The sequence below is a fragment of the Episyrphus balteatus genome, chromosome 2 (genome assembly GCF_945859705.1).
Source record: "Episyrphus balteatus chromosome 2, idEpiBalt1.1, whole genome shotgun sequence".
Classification (NCBI taxonomy): domain Eukaryota; kingdom Metazoa; phylum Arthropoda; class Insecta; order Diptera; family Syrphidae; genus Episyrphus; species Episyrphus balteatus.
Window position 1 is genome coordinate 99,000,547 of NC_079135.1, and position 13,652 is coordinate 99,014,198.

General features: G+C 31.4%; 1 protein-coding gene across 3 annotated transcripts in view; it reads left to right on the forward strand.

Annotated features, from left to right (window-relative positions):
* LOC129912047 (MICAL-like protein 1) overlaps positions 1–13,652 on the forward strand; it is a 170,303-nt gene that overhangs the window by 131,089 nt on the left and 25,562 nt on the right. For 2 of the 3 annotated variants that reach the window (XM_055990141.1, XM_055990142.1), the window contains exon 1: positions 1,686–2,244. The exons of the other annotated variant lie outside the window; for it this stretch is intronic. The gene's annotated coding sequence lies outside the window, so the exon portion shown is untranslated. Of the gene's footprint in view, positions 1–1,685; positions 2,245–13,652 lie in introns of those variants that run through there. 3 annotated transcript variants of the gene reach the window in all.

Below are 13,652 nucleotides of genomic sequence, written 5' to 3' on the forward strand. Positions count from 1 at the left end.
CGGAAATAAAAAAAAAAAAAAAAAAAAAAAACACACCTAATGTGTCATATCGAAATTGACATAGGGTAGAGTTGTCTAATTGCGGCCGTCTCCAGTATCCGGCCACCTTTCGGAAAATTGTTATTACTAGTGATTTCGTAGGCTTTATTCCAAAATTGCGCTCTTATGCTGTTCTAACATATAAATGAACAGTATAAGAGCAAAATTTTGGAATAAAGCCTACGAAATCACAAGTTATAACGATTTTCCGAAAGGTGGCCGGATACTGGAGAAGGCCGCAAATAGGCAACTCTACCCTACCAAAAGAAAAAATGTGTCTGAAACTGTACAGTGTACATTTTAAATTTTTCATTTTTTCAACATTTTTAGCCCATTTTCTGTTTGGTGTAGTTTTGTACATTATTTTTGACAAAAGTAGAAATATTTCGGTTTTAGGCAGTACCCAAACAGACCTAATGTAATCGCTGGCCCAGTCGAAATGTCATATTGACATGTCAAAAAGTAGATTTTCATTCTGATACAAACTACGGACATAAAGAATGACTTCAAAAATAGGCTCTCTCCAATAAACAAACGAACTACCGAATGCAAAAAACGTTACATCTATCGTTTTTTTCGTACGTCGTTATTGGTTTGGGGAAACCTTAATTACACACTTTGATTTTATAAAAAAAAAACACCCAAGTTCGTATTTTCAATCTACATACTTATGGCGTTTTCGATTGGCAGTCCGGAAGCGTCCGGAATCATTCTGAAAGCGTTTTATTCGCACAAAACTAATAGTTTTGTGTGAATAAAACTTTTTCAGAATGGGCACGTTCAAAGAGCTAACATAAAGCTATCGGATAGCTTTTTGTTGTTGTAAACAATGTTAAAAATTAGCAAGGAAACGAACCATTTTCTGTCAAAAAATAATCTGAAGGTATCCGAGAATTTCTGGTATACCTCAGGTATTCGAGTGATCAGCTGATAAACATTTAGTTTATTTTTATTTTGATTACTTTTCGGGCTTAAAAATAAATACAAATGTGCAAGAAATAAAGTCAAAGCGATTGTGCAAGTACTATTCAACAATAAAAAAAATGTAATTTGCTCAAAATAAACAGTTTCCTCTTCTCCATATTTTTTGGTAGCTGCTTGGGCAAGCTATCTGGATAGCTCTTCGTTCAAAAAGATATTCCAGATACGGGTATCCCAGATAGCCTATCCGATAGGTGTTTGAACGTGCCCAATGATTCCGGACGCTTCCAGACTTCCAATCGAAAACGCCATTATAAAATTCAAATAATTTTCCTCCTAACGACAAATTCCCAAAAACATAGCATTGAAAAAAATCCCATTGCAATTCATAGAATTTCCCAACAAGAAAAAAATCCCATTCGGTTTTGTTTCAAACTAAACCGATTCAAATAATTCCCCTATCAAATACACAAACCTAACCGATTATACTATTTGTTACATCCGCCAGCCATTTTTATTTAGCTCAATTTTGACAGCTCTAAAAATTGCTCAAAAAAAAATCTCCCTCCAACAAATCAAACACAAACAAAAGAAAAACAAAGCCAACAAAAAAACAACATGAAATGAAATATCAACTATTTGTCTCACTTCTTCTCTCACAAATTTTTGTAGCCATCGAAGAACTCCAGCAACGACAACGAATACGAAAAACTTGGCACTATTTTATATTTCTGTCTGTGCTGTGTGCTGCGGTCTGTAATCTCCTCCTCTGTTGAGTTGAGTTGTGTATTTTTCGTGTATTTTTCTTCTTAAAATTCATTATTTTTTTCTTATTTAAAATAAGGAATTTTGATAAATATATAAATAAAACAAAATTAATAATTTTGTTATATTTTTGTTTTATATTTTAACTCAAAAAATAAAGAAGAAAAACTCAAATCGTCGTCGTGTAACACACATAAAAAAAAAACCATTCACTTTGCTTGTATTTTTTCTTCGTTTTGTGAGCTTGTGACATTTAAGCAATTTGTTGTTGTTTTTTCTTGTATTCTCCGAGTGTGCAATGAAATTTGCACTTTTCTGTGCTATTTGATAGTTTTGCAATCACAATTCTATGTTTTTTTTTTTCTATTTTTAATTTGAGTTTGAAGTTTCTGTGTGAAAATAAATTTCGAAATCCACACAAAATTAATGTGGAACTTGTTTTCTCAACAAAATGCATTTAATTTAATGAATTCTAATTGGAAAGGATATTATAGCTCAAACTGAGCATTAAAAAGGAAGGTAAGTCTATCGACAATTCAGATAGAAATAAAAATATCCAATTAAAGAAGAGGGGTTCTTTCAACTTCGTAAAAGTCTGACTCATTTGGAAATGGCAAATGCAGAGAAGAAGTAAAAGGAAACACGTCATCCTTTTTTTGCTTTGCTCTTAGCTCAGTCAGTTCCAAAGTTATGATTATGAATAATTTCTTTATTTGCATTCTAAATAACATGACCGAAAAACCCGGATAGATGGATTTAATAATACCTACAACAAAAAAAAACTTGTTGTTTTCTTTTTAAAAAGATAGATAGTAAAAAAAAAAATCAATGGAATTCCAGGTTTCACTTTCAGTAGTCGTCTTGTTGTCGTTTGCTGTGCCATCAGTCAGCAAAAAAACGACCAAGACAAATGAAAACGAGAACAACGACAACAATAAAAGGACAGAAATTGAATTCTAGAATTCCGGTCTGTCTTTGCTTCTGCAATTCGTTTTTTTTTGTAGGTATTTATTTTTGTGTAAAGAACTGCAAAAGTTCTCATTTTTATAAATAAACTAATTCCAGACTTTTCTTCTTCGTGGTTCTTCTTGGAAAGGAAATGTGTGTATTATGTTTCACTGCGAAGAGGAAGATTCTTTTCCTCTTAAATGCAACAATCTATTGTTTTGTTTATAATTATTGTTAATTTGTTGTTGTTGTTGCTTCCCCCTTTTTTGCTTATTTTGGTTTTCCGGTTTTTCTGTTTGAATGATCTTTTCTTTGATTTATATTTAAACATTTTTTTTTTTTTTTTTTAATTTTACCCATGACATTGGGGTCAACGCTTTGCGTTAATCACTTCAACATGTTAAATTATTCCTATTTACCAACGACGATGATGAAGATGGTTTGGTTTTGGTTTTCTTCGTTGTGTGGTTCTCTCGTCAAGTGAATTGATTGTCTTTTTTTACATTCTTTCTAGGTTTCGGTTTACTTTCATAACTCGCACTTTGTTTTGTGGGACAATGAGCGAGAAAGTAAAAAAAATGAAGATGTAAAAGAAAGATTGCTTTATGATGTAAATTATAGTTTTTTTTTTTGTATAGTTCTCTTGAAATGTAAATACATTCCTACCTATGTAGGTAATAAAAGTCTGCAAAACAGTTAATTAACGGATTCCAAAATAAATCAATAAAATAGGTATACCTTATTCCATTTGGAACATTAAAAGGCACTCTGTTAATAATATGTCTGTTTGGGTACTGTCGAAAACAGAAACAGAGTACCCAAACAGGAATCGGGCTGAAAATATTTCTGTTTTACTGGCTAAATACAATGGTGTGGCTGTGGCTGAAGGTTGTAGTAGCTACTGTCAAAATTTTACTGAGGGCAACAACAACAAAAGTTGGCGGCAGCTGAGCAGAAAGTTGAGAATTCTTCAACTTGCGCTACAAGCTACAGCCACAGCTTCAGCTACACCATTGTATTGAGGGAGTTAGGCAGTACCTAAACAGACCTAATGTATGTATGAAAGTTTTTCTCTTCCTATTGCATTTTTTTGGCATTGAGTATCTAATTGCCCTAATTGAATTGCATAAAATATCTACGTACCTATCTAGTTTAACAATGATAATTGCAGTGATGCAAAATCGTTCAAGAGTTGTGTAAATGTAGGTAGATAAGCGGGTAGAGATGCTGGTCTCAAACGAACTTGCTTGATCGATACGATAACTCGATGGGCTGTGACGTCGCTGAATCAGTTTGATGTCGCTGTAAAGCAGTTCATTGTTGCATCTTCTCCTCCACTTTCCACCGATGTCTTTTATAGAGCTTCCTGGGTTCTTAAAAAGAGAGCCTTACTAATTTTAAGTTTCTTCCTGTCCCGAAGAAACAGCTACTTCGTTTTCTCCTTATTCACAGAAAAAAAAAAACATTTTCGCCACTTGCCGCTCAATACCACCATCACATACAGCTCGCTTTGTTCTTCCTATAATGTCTATTACATCTTCATCCGCAAAGGGCAGAAGTTGAACAAATTTAAAAAATTTTGCCGCTAGTTTGACTTCTGAGTTGCGTACAATTTCTTAAAGCACGATGTTAAAGAGATTGCATGATAGCGCATCGTCATCTGCAAACTTTTGTTAGACATGTAAGACTTCAGTGATGCAATTGTTTCGTCGACGGTTTGATTTCCGTAACATCAATAATCACTATCGCCACAGACGATTAGGTTTTTTTTTTGCTTAATACTTTTTCGAATTTTATGAATTTATAGAATCTGTTTATTTAAATAAGTGCAAATACAATTATTGTCTACAATAAAAAAAAGTTAAATAACGATGAAAAAAACAATTTAAAAAACAAAAAATTGCAATATTATAAATTTTTCTTCAAATTCCTTCACTTTCGGTTTTATCTTCCAAAATAAAAAATGATTTCTTCTTGGTTTATTCCAACTGCAATTTTTTTAATTATTTTTTCCAACCCAACCCAATTAATACTTCATTTACCTAAAACTCCAAAGTAAAGTATGCAATTTCAAAAAGAAAAAGAATGACCACCTCTTTTTCTTGGTGGTCATCATATCTACGACAAAACGTTTTGGGTGCCAATGTCCTGTTATTAATAGGTTGTCAGATTTTCCATATACATATATGTACTTAAAATATCCATATAAAAATATTGACCTTCATTCCCCATAATTCCGATGAGAATGTTAACTCTATCAACAAGTGAGGCATAGTTTACCCGCCCTTTCGGCCTACGAGGTACCATTTCTACAATTAATTATTCTACATGATTGAAATTTTAAACGGCCGACATAATTCCATACTGCGGGACCTGATGTGCCTTCATAAATCACCGTTCGCGGAAAAACATCTAATTCATTAGAAAACGAGTGACTATAAGCATTTGCCTCGCTTCAAAGAGTCAATATATACATAAGTGTAGACTAAAGCAAGCACCCCTCCAAAGCATTATCTACCAATTAACTCGGTGGTCATCTCCTAAAAAGTCGTTTGATAAACTCTTGCTGAAGTTAACGACTCCTGTCAACTTTACAACTTAAGTGTAAGAAAGGGGTGGTTCCAAATGTTTGCAAGGTTTAAAAAGTACCTTTTTTACATGTTACATTTCTGAAAGTCAAAATTTTCGATACATCAGTGTACCACTTGATGCAGTCTGCATAAAGAGTGTTGTTCGGAGAATCAAATAGTAGTTTGCATCGGTTTATAAGTGAGGTTCTCACAAGATACCAGTAAGGTTAATGCAAAGTCCATTATTTGGTATCGGAACAAAGTCTCAAATAAAGCTCGGATACGAAAGACTATTATTTCATGTACTATCTGGAGGGAAACAATTTTCGGTTACTCTGGCTGATTATTTTATATTTTTCCAGCCACTTCGTTGCAGTTCATGATTGCATTTGGATTTGTGGTTGCAAGGAAAAAAAAAAACACGCATTATTATTGAATAGTCATAGGTATTCATATTGAATCATAAATCTTTTTCAAGTAATGATCTCATATCTTCTAACTTGTTGTCCTTAGTCAACAAGATTTATGCTCATCGCTTGGATGACTTTATATACATACACTTAAACCACGGTTAACATCTTCATAAATATTCTGTCAGTAAGAAAACCCAACAATTCGTAGTAATTTGTATGAAAACCCACAACTCAAATGATTGACATTACTTGTTAAATAATTGTGTTCATAAAAGTAAAAAGAAAATTTGACTTTGAAAATGTGTATAACCCTGGAAAGTCTTGCATATTTTTTTTTTTTTTTATTTCAAGGTGAACACTCCATTCTCGTCAAAAAAAACCTGATTTGGTTTCTAAAAAATCACCCACATCACATTTCAATTTCAATAGTTTTGTTCAATTCAATTGAAAATGTTTACAACACAGAAATCAATCTATGACTTCACATTCACACCAAAGAGAAACAATAATCTTTTCATCGTGTTGTGTTATTGATTCAAATGGGAAATATATAAAAATATTTTTTTTTTGCTTTGCTTTCATAACCGAGACAAAACACACCCCACAACCTTCTGACTGATTTGCATACAACACATCCATCATCATCGGAGCTTACATTACTCATTCCTAAGTGCTCGTTACGGTTATCAGCGTTGTTTGAAAGAAATGGAAATTTTTCGCTGACTTACCCCTCGGGCTATAGTCCACATAGCCAGTATCTTCAAGTTTCAGAGTCCAAATTTTGTGTGTCAATAAAAGGACATTCCTCTTTTAAGCTAGCGATGAAAAAAAGCTATAACAACTTCTTTATAACTACTTTATTGCTATAATCTGCGTGACCGGAAGTAGTCATAAAACCTCTGTATACACTACACACGTCTATATAACCCGTCGAATGAGAGGCAATTAGTAAAAGTAATTTTATGTGTATATTTTGTTGTTGATAAAATTAGGTCATGTGTCTAAGCCCAACCCAAAACCCAGAGAATGAAAAAAAAAAAAGCAATCTCCTTTTATTTTTCGTTTGGCGATTAAATGGAATGGAAACAAAAAAATAAATACACAAAATTAGAAGAGCAAAAAAAAAAAAGATTAAATGATTAAAACTAAATTCATTGAAGCTGATGAAACGCATGAGTACGTATATACCGCTAATGCTCTACTCTACTGTGTAACTGCGAATTGGCGCATAAAACCAAATCACGATCACTACCAGGCCAACAAATGTTTGGCCACCACATCATCATCGCGTTAAGCCATGAATCAGAACTGTGTGACGGTATGGAAGATAAATAATGAATTTAACGAGTCTTAATAGTTTGAAGTTTTTTTTTTTTTGTTTTTTTTTTTTTTTTGTTTTTTTTTTTTGGTTTTGAGGGAGATTGAGTTTGCACGCTTATAGATCAACCAACTAGAAATTGAAAAACTTTAATTTTAATGAACAAACACAAAAACGGGCCTTAATGGATGGCGAATTTGTCAACAAGTTAAGCCTTATGGCTATATAAAACTTTTTTGTCATTATTGACAATTATAATATATAGTTGTGGAAATAAATCAAATATGGGTAAAAAAATTGATTGCAAAGGTGAACCACAAATGTTACGATCATTTATTTTTTTGTTATTGGGGACTTTGGATGAAACCCAATTACTATTGTTTTAAGCTATAGTGACCTTGTTTTTTCCAATTCTGATCGTTTAAAGAATCTGGGAGAAATTTATCAAAAAATGGAGGTTCAATAAATTTCAAACATAGTTGTGAACCCAATAAACTAAGATCATTTTTTGTAAAGATGGTACAAATGAAAACCCTTTTCGTTGAGAAGCTGCGGGATCATGTCAACAGTATAGAAAATCTTTTGTTATACACTCAGTCTCACAGTGTTGCCATATTCTTGGAATACTTTTGGGTCACGATTGTGATGATCGTGGTTGCTTTTGTTGTTTGAAGCAGTAATACATCATATTGGTTCAGTATTGAAGAATGTAAGCTATAAATCACTTAAAGACTCTGCTGGATGTGCAGATAAACGAACAGACACATATACTAAAGACTTGGTATGGTGGAAGTAACTTATTAGAACTTCTCCATCATAATAATTTAACTTTTGAAATGAACTTCGAACACGAAACCAATATCTATCCTATAAAACAAGTAAAAGTAACATATATTTATCTTATATATGGCAACGTTGGAGATAAGATAGTGATTCATTTGGAGAAGGATTGAGCACATTAACACATGAGACGATAGTGTATGGCAAGCAAGTTACATTGAATATTATTTTAGGGAATAAACGGACGTTATTAATGTTGTGCAATTTTTGTTCCTCAAAACAGACCATTGTACAGTACAGTTAGTTATTGTATTTTTTTCTCAGTCGCCATCAATGCAGATGTGACTAAACATCTTTCGAAGGTGTCAAATTAGAAGTGGTTTTCAAGAGTATTTCTCAGTTTGATTTCAGCGTTGGTGTTGTTGTCTGTCCCATTGTCATCCTGCACAAACAAACTTTTGCAGCTTCCTTGAAACAGTTAATGTGACTTTCCAAGTGGTGCATCTGTATAGTACAGATTCAACTTTGAGCGGTACAGTCATAGCTTAGTCATTAGGCTGAAAGAATTTTTCCTTCAAATAATAGACAACATCCTGAATGCAATCTATGCCTCCCCGGAAACGGTAGCCCCATAGAGCCAATAAATAATAAACAATAAAAATAGATTAATCTTTTTCAAAAGGCATATATTCTTCTTTTCTAAAGATGATTTTGCGATTAAATTGGTCTTCTTATATCCAGACCCCGAATTGGAACATATACATACTTTGCTTAAGTTAGTGATTCTGAGTAAATTTTGTGAAATCGAATAAGAATTCTATTTTAATTTCTTATATTGCTGCTTCCAAGGAAAGAAAGCCAAGTATTTTTGTTACATAATCATATGTTTATGAAATACATACCTACCTCATTAACTCAAAATATTTCAACGCATTTTTAATTACCAACTTTGCATAAAATTTGAAAAATAAATCATATTTCGCTGCATCCGAACTTTTTTCCGAGGTTGTTCTATATCCCAAAAATACTTCTGGACTTGTTCCAATGGTTCCCAAATTGATTAATGCAAATGCACACGCACGATTGAATACAAAAAATACATTTTGTTTTTAAGTGGAGTCTTTTTTTTTTTTTTCTTTTAACATTTTTCATCTTATTCGTTTGCAAGAAAGAATTATTTTTTTATTTTGATGATTAATTCATTTTTAATGAGGTAATCATCGATCATAAGTTATATCATTTTAACAAAAAATTACTAATCGGACATAACCTTTGCTTAATCAATAATTTAGGTCAGTTAAGTATTGACTGATAGATAGCTATAATTTAAAATACAAACAATGTTTTTTTTTTAATAAGTTGATAAGAAGTTTGAATTGCGTTTCTATTCAAAATGATGACTAATTTTCTAAGATTGCATTATCTCTTTAATAACAATAATAATAATTATTGTCGGGGTTAGGAATAATTTAAATTAAGTTCTTTATATTTTTCGTTTGTTTTTGTATATTTTTCCAACGCAAATAAAAAAAACAACTAACATATTTGTATTATCTAAATATGAAATGAATGTTTTCTTTTTCATCAAACTGATATCAGTTCTAACTGTAATTCTGCCAACCAAGTGTGAAAAAGTTTAATAATTATCTCTGATCTATGATTAAATTCTGTTAACGCGACGACGTCAATCAAATTGCGTAATGGTAGAGTAAAGATAAAGTAACACTTTATTGTGACCGAGTAAAATATATTAACAGCAAAGATAAAAATATACTTTGTGAAATGGAGACGATAGTAAAAATGTATAATATCCCAGATAGTCTTAACGAAGAGTCAAGTAAAAAAAAACTCGCACGAAAGATAAAATAATCTATTTTTAAATTAAGTATTCCTTACAATAAATTCAAAGTTTGTATGTTTATACGATAATGATGTAGGAGTTATTCACATTTAGATATCGATATGCAAGTACAATGCTAAAAAAACTCAAAACAACTTGAACTTCAAGTATTATCAAGCAAAACATAAAAACTGCTGACCATTTTTGGTGTTGAGGGTCAAATTTATCAGTTTCAACTAAACTGCTGAATTTTGCGAATATTGTTTTTGTTTACCTACTATTTAAGATATCGACATTGCAATGAAAATAAATGCATGAACAGAATATACTTAAAGGAGATGGGGCGTTTTTGGGCCATGAGCGTACATTAATGAGACTAGTCTCGAATTGAAGCTGGAGCTTAGTATATTCAATATATGAAGTTTTTTTTTAAATCGAAAGTCAGGGTCCTGAGATATAAGGCTCCAAAGTTCGTTCTGATAACCATTTTCTGTCCCTTTTATATGCAAATATCATTAGAACTATAAGAGCTATATGTATGTTTTTGATGTCAAATGAAAGGTTGTTTTTGTGCCTTTTCAACAATATATAACACATATTACACATAAAAAAGAAACGGCGAAAAAATAAAGAAAAAGTAAGATATTAATGAAAAAGAGAGTAATCCTGAACAAGTTTAAGGTTGACCTGAAAAAAACGACAAAAACTAAGGATGAGGCTTTGTTCCTGAAAGCCTCTGCAATAATAATCCGCTTTTACCAAAATCGGATTAGATATTTTTTCGAGATATCCCCATAAAAGGGTTTTTTTTGTGAAAATTCATACCAAAGCAAGGCACGAGTACGATAACTTAGGCGCCGAGAATTGACAACGGCTATTTGTAGAGGTGTTCAATACAAATATTTTTTCTTACGGGAGGGGGGGTCAATGTCCCTCCTTTTAGGCGGGAGGGGCAATTTTCAAAAGAAATACTTGAAATCATAAAAAAATTATTAAAAAACAACGGCAACACTTACAGTTATCAATGATACTTTTTTCAAAAGCTAGAGTTATACACTTGATTTTAATTTTTAAATCAAACATTTCAATCAATCGTTTTTGAAATAATCGATTTCAAAATCAACATTTGGGAAAAATAAGATTAAAAAAATACATTGGATACTATTTTTGTCAAGTTTTTCAATGAGAAATTGATTGATGAGTAAATTGTATCAATAATTTCCTAATCAAACACTGAAAACCATATCTTCTTATGCTTTCTAGTTTTTGAGAAAATTGTAAAATAAGAAAACTTTTTTCAAATCCTTCAGTGGATTAAGTTTTTGGGGACTATTCTCTGCACCATCAGGGCTCTCCTGCGGTGAGCGTACAATGGGAATCTAGTTTTTTTTTTTAAGAAGAACAAAGCTCTTTACTGACTCTATGTATGAATATCGATCTTTTCTGATTTTTGATAATGGTAAACAGCCAAGAAAATAAAAATCTGATTAAGAAATTAGTTTTTCTCTTTTTCATTTTTCTCAAAAAATAGAAGCAAGGCATAAGAAGATATGGTTTTCAGTGTTTGATTAGGAAATTATTGATACAATTTACTCATCAATCAATTTCTCATTGAAAAACTTGACAAAAATAGTATCCAATGTATTTTTTTAATCTTATTTTTCCCAAATGTTGATTTTGAAATCGATTATTTCAAAAACGATTGATTGAAATGTTTGATTTAAAAATTAAAATCAAGTGTATAACTCTAGCTTTTGAAAAAAGTATCATTGATAACTGTAAGTGTTGCCGTTGTTTTTTAATAATTTTTTTATGATTTCAAGTATTTCTTTTGAAAATTGCCCCTCCCGCCTAAAAGGAGGGACATTGACCCCCCCTCCCGTAAGAAAAAATATTTGTATTGAACACCTCTACAAATAGCCGTTGTCAATTCTCGGCGCCTAAGTTATCGTACTCGTGCCTTGCTTTGGTATGAATTTTCACAAAAAAAACCCTTTTATGGGGATATCTCGAAAAAATATCTAATCCGATTTTGGTAAAAGCGGATTATTATTGCAGAGGCTTTCAGGAACAAAGCCTCATCCTTAGTTTTTGTCGTTTTTTTCAGGTCAACCTTAAACTTGTTCAGGATTACTCTCTTTTTCATTAATATCTTACTTTTTCTTTATTTTTTCGCCGTTTCTTTTTTATGTGTAATATGTGTTATATATTGTTGAAAAGGCACAAAAACAACCTTTCATTTGACATCAAAAACATACATATAGCTCTTATAGTTCTAATGATATTTGCATATAAAAGGGACAGAAAATGGTTATCAGAACGAACTTTGGAGCCTTATATCTCAGGACCCTGACTTTCGATTTTAAAAAAAACTTCATATATTGAATATACTAAGCTCCAGCTTCAATTCGAGACTAGTCTCATTAATGTACGCTCATGGCCCAAGTCCCATATAATTTTGCCCCATCTCCTTTGTGCACGATATATCAAAAGTCTGATATAATATGAGTTCTTTTTTTTTATTATTATTATGAGTGGTATTATGTGGAGTGTCATTTTATGTGGTGTTTGGAGAACACGATGTTACATGAAATTGTCGATATGTTTTTTACATTTATAATGGCACATCGGATCCATGCTAAATAGCTTCTTCCAGCTCGATATCCAAAAATCTATTAAATCCTTATCATTGCTATGTTATCATTATCCTTTAGAATGATTATATGGGTTATATATTAATCAACCCTCAATAAAATGTTCATAGTAAGTCTTTTGGTCATCAGTTGTTAATTTGCATATAAATAAAATGCACGACTGGGGTCGCACGTACTTGCTCTTATGGTAAAAGTTACTCTAATGTTCAAGCTTTTTATTGAACAAAATTAGGGAAATTTAATTTTTTAAGGAATTTCATAAGTACCTACGGTACCTAATGAAAAACTGAGTAAAATCTGTTTTTCATAATATACACCGTTTTAAATGACTTTTACGCAAAACCAAGTATGCTCTTTGATTTCTTGTATAAAAAGGAATTTTTAGAAAAAAAATTTCGAAAATCGTTAAAGACGTTTTTTTAAATATTTTTTTTATATATGTACATAAAAATTTTCTTACATTCATATTATTCAATAATAGGCTATTGATTATGTAGTTTAGAAAGGAACTAAGACGTTCACGGGTTTTTATTGCAGGAATCGTTCAATCGGTTATAAAAGAAGATAAAACCGCGGAGTGCTATTAAATGAGAGGGTGGAAACTGAAGATAAGGGTGCAAAAGCCCCCTTTTTGGGTTTTTCAATATACCTCGTAAACCAAGCAAAATTTTGATATATTGCACATAAAACTTTTTGTAGAGAATTAAATTTCCTATTGGAATAATGTTTTTTTAAAATTTGAGAAAAAAATTTCCATACCAAAATAGTCGAAACAATCATAAAAAAAATATCTAAAAAATCGATTTTTTGAGTTTTTTTGCTTTTTTACTTGTATATTTTTTTTTGGTTGAGATAGACATAAACGTTGCTTCAAACAAAAAAAGAAGATTAAATTTCACTAAATTTTTTCATTGAAAATTAACCGAAGTATGGCCATTTTAATCTATCTTTTTTTCGCATTTTTAGTTTTACTCAAGTAAAATAGAAACATTTGAGGGGAAAGTACGATAACTTAAGCACCAAGAACTGATAATGAAATTTTGTAGAGGGGTTAAATACAATTATTATTTACTATGGGAGGGGGTCAATGTCCCCCTGTTTTGGCGGGAGGGGCAATTTTCTAAAAAAAAATACTTAAAATAAAAAAAAATTATTAAAAAACAACGGCAACACTTACAGTTTTGATTGATACTTTTTTCAAAAGCTAGAATTATAAACTTAATATTAATTTTAAAATGAAGTTATTTTAATCAATTGTTTTTGAAATACCCGATTTCAAAGTCAAAACTTGTGAAAAAAAAGTTTAAAAATACATTGAGTACAATTTTCACAAAGACTGTGGACCTCAATACGAAATTGATCGACAAAGTAAACTGCCTTAACTAATTTCTTATCAAATCATGA